General features: G+C 38.0%; 1 long non-coding RNA gene across 1 annotated transcript; it reads right to left on the bottom strand.

Annotated features, from left to right (window-relative positions):
- Positions 1–2053: 2053 nt before the first annotated feature.
- LOC134310141 (uncharacterized) lies at positions 2054–3515 on the bottom strand. Its single transcript, XR_010011269.1, has 3 exons — positions 3233–3515; positions 2499–2632; positions 2054–2339 (listed from the first exon to the last, which is right to left on the bottom strand). It is a non-coding gene; the product is annotated as an uncharacterized LOC134310141 (long non-coding RNA).
- Positions 3516–3925: the final 410 nt, after the last annotated feature.

Raw genomic sequence — 3925 nt, 5'->3', positions numbered from 1 at the left:
ATTTTCACACAGCCCTGCCAAGAGCTAAACTTTTATTGAGCGTAACCTTAAAAAGAAAGCTTTTCATTCATTGTCTTGTATTTAGTGCACTATAAATTCTTCTTCCAAATATAAATGCCACAAGGACATTTCCTGTTACACCAGTTTGAGTGCAGAGGGGGGCAGCATGGGCTCATACACGAGCACATATCGCCCTCTGTTGGTCAAAAGCAGGTCGGTCAGTGCACAACCAGGCATGGAAACCCTGGACACAGGGGTAGCAATTCAACGCAGGGCTTTGGACATCCCCTTAGACATAGCCAAACAAGCATCACTCTGTATTGGTGTCGGACTAAACACAAGACTGTTGTACTATGTAGAATCGGATCTTTATTTCGATAAAGACATAAAAGCAAAACGCAGCAGAAGTGCCCTGAGTGTTTTACCAGGGTGCATTTTATACCTCAGCATAAACCATTTCATAGGTCTGAGGTTTCACTGCATGCTGTTCTGCTGGGCATTTTGTGTTTTATATGAGTTATAACTAAATAAAAGACCTGGTTTGGTGTAGCACTTGGCAGAGTGGGTTCTATTCTCGCCTCCGATCACCGATGTCTGCGAGTTCTGCATGTTCACCTTGTGTGTGTAGGTTTCCATACTGGTACTCCAGTGGCAGCCCTAAATTATGAGAGGCCGTGTAGGCCATAATTCTAAGATGAATTCTCTCACACACACTATCATACTCTCTCACACACACTATCATACTCTCTCACACACACCATCATACTCTCTCACACACACCATCATACTCTCTCACACACTATCATACTCTCTCACACACACCATCATACTCTCTCACACACACCATCATACTCTCTCACACACACTATCATACTCTCTCACACACACCATCATACTCTCTCACACACACCATCATACTCTCTCACACACACCATCATACTCTCTCTCACACACACCATCATACTCTCTCACACACACCATCATACTCTCTCACACACCATCAAGGTGTTAAAAGGAGGCCAGGAAGGAGGACAGGAAGTCAGATTGGCTTACAGCTGTAAGAACAGAGCCTGCACATAAATTGGTCTACAAAAAACATTTAAATCTGGCAGCAGACCTTTTAACAATGACTACACTTTTGTTGAGCTTTGTTGAACTAGCCATGATATTTCTACTTTCTACCTTTTTTACAAGGTCACTTTGGTTTGTGGAAATAAATGGTAATGAGGAGGACATGTTTTACTATTTTTGTCCATCACAATGAGATGCATTTAGAACATTGAAAGGAAAACTGACAGCATGGGACATACCAGCATGATTCTGGAAATATTATTTTGTGAGCTTAATGGATAAACACGGACAACTTTTTACTTTCTTTTAATTAGCCCGCAGTTAGAAGGAGGTGACAGTCAATGAAGTTTGGGTACACTGGAGGCACATTATGCATGTTTTTGTTCCCTAAAAAATTTATAGGAAAACTCAAGATCAGTAGAAATTTGACATAGGGATATATTTTCTCCAAGATTACCTCCAACAATCAGAACTGGTCATCCTACATAAACAAATTACCTTCGGTTTGTCTCTTGAAATTCGTTGCTAAAGAATAGCTGTATGCTTTGGAATCATCAGGAGGAAATTATACAGGCACAAATAGCAACTTCAAATTGGTTAACTGACGTGTGTGTGTGTGTGAGAGAGAGAGCATACAGCAATGTCTGCGACTTTGGCTGACATTGTTAATAAGATTCTTCAAATCACCCCAAATGCAGATGAAAGGTACGTGCTAGGAGGACAACAGTCTTGCAACATCAGAAAACAGCGCTGGCATGCGCTGCAGGTGCTGGACCCAAATGGACATGCCTTCCATCACGGGTGTGCAACTGGCCAAAGAATTTACAATGTTCAAATTCCAAATTAGTTATGGTTATTAGAGTTATTTGTGATAGTAATTAAAACGTCATAATGTATTTCTGATAAATGAAACAATGCAGTAATGTTAAAAAAAAAAAAAAAAAAAAAAAAAAAAAAAAAAAAAAAACGAGGACACCCCATATAATATTTAGATATTTATTATCAAGTTATGGACAGGTCAGGAAATCACTATTATACTGGTTAACAAAGATCTTGTCCCAAGCAAACAAATGTTTCTTATTTATTGTTGCATGCAGAAACCAAATATTTCAGAACAGTCTCAACAGCAAATAATCTGTCACTCAGGTGGATTAAGGTATCCTTAGTCCTTGTAGTCATACAATGACTGGTGTGGTACTTCTGTGGTCACTAGATGCTGTTGTCGTGTCAACCTCCACACCACTGTCCTCTAAATCTGTGGTGACAAACTAAAAACAAACAAAACAAACACACACACACAATGCATTTAGAAAATGTTGGGGGTTAGCCTATTGCCAAACCATGAAATCTAAATGCTACAAATTACTTATTATTATTAATAATATGCAATATAAACATACTGCTTACATTATTTTTAAATAACTTACCGTAAATGTGTCATTGTCTAATGTACACTGCCTTTGATGTAAATGTATTGTCAATCATGAAGCCATTTAGTTTCTGGCCCTCGTGCAACTTTGGTGAAACCAGTTTGTTTCCTCATGCCATCAAAAGTTCAATACTGAAATCACAAAAATTGAATTTAGTTTCAAAACCAGTCTATAGCAATTCACCCAATCAAATATTTAGAGAACAGTTACTCAAGAGAGCTTGGTCTCAATCTATAATGAATTACATTTTCTGTAATAAAAGAAAGATAACAAACTTTAATAGTACAAGTGACTAAGTTAGAATGAGCACTGAGACAGATTTTGAAATGTTAGACTGTAAGTCTGTAGCTTTACATGTGCAGCAGCTTGTTTATGATTGTGTATATAAAATGAATCTATATTTTATTTTACTTATTAAGACCTACATAGGGAAGAGTCCAAAAGTTCCATGTAATTCGACTCGAATGTAGTGACACATTAATGTGGAGCAACTATAGCCATTAAAACGATAAAGTAATTTTATTTATTGTTCTTTAAGAAAGCTTCCAAAACAAAGTTTCTTATAAATGTGCTTTATGAGAACTCACTTACTTAGTTTGGCATTACTAGAACGTTTAAAACGTGTAATTTGCAGACGGTCCCTTACAAAGACGAATATTTATTAAATATCCCAATCTAAACCCGACTCTATCAGAAGCTAAATGAAGAGGTGAATGATGTAGTGAACTCACCTGTCCCCTGACTCTGGAGCCTCTGCTCTCTGTGGTTGAGGCTGATATGGAGGTCAGCACCTGGCTGATGGTTCGGATATAAAGCTTCACCGCATCTCTTCCTCCGCGGCCGCGTTTAGACTCCTGTCGGGCTGTCGGGTTTAAATCCACATTTCTGACATGGATGTGGCAGCGGTGGAAAAGTTTAAAATGTTAACAGGCCGATGCTCCATTGATTCTCTCTCGGTCCACTATCCTCTCTTATCAGTAATAATGAGGAAGGCGGGACATGTCTGTGAAATCCCGCGTCTTCCACCAATCAGGTACTGAGAATGTAATATTACTTCCGTTTCAATCAAACTCGTTTCCGTATCAATCAAACTCTCTCACACACACTATCATACTCTCACACACACTATCATACTCTCACACACACACCATCAAACTCTCTCACACATACAACTATTCTTATTCACATGCACTATCATTCTGTCTTACATTCACTATCATTCTGTTCCATAAACATGATTATTTGCATTCACATACACTATTTATTACGCTTACATATAATAATATTCTCTTACACATACAGTAGATCTTTGTTTTACATAGCTATAGTTATATGTGCAAGAGAGAATAGTGCTGTGTGTATGAGAGTATAATAGTAAATAAAAGAAAGTGTGATTATAGTTGTAAGAGGGTATAGTAGTATAT

This window comes from Trichomycterus rosablanca, chromosome 3, assembly GCF_030014385.1.
Source record: "Trichomycterus rosablanca isolate fTriRos1 chromosome 3, fTriRos1.hap1, whole genome shotgun sequence".
Lineage (NCBI taxonomy): Eukaryota > Metazoa > Chordata > Actinopteri > Siluriformes > Trichomycteridae > Trichomycterus > Trichomycterus rosablanca.
This window is presented reverse-complemented; position numbering and strand designations above follow the sequence as displayed.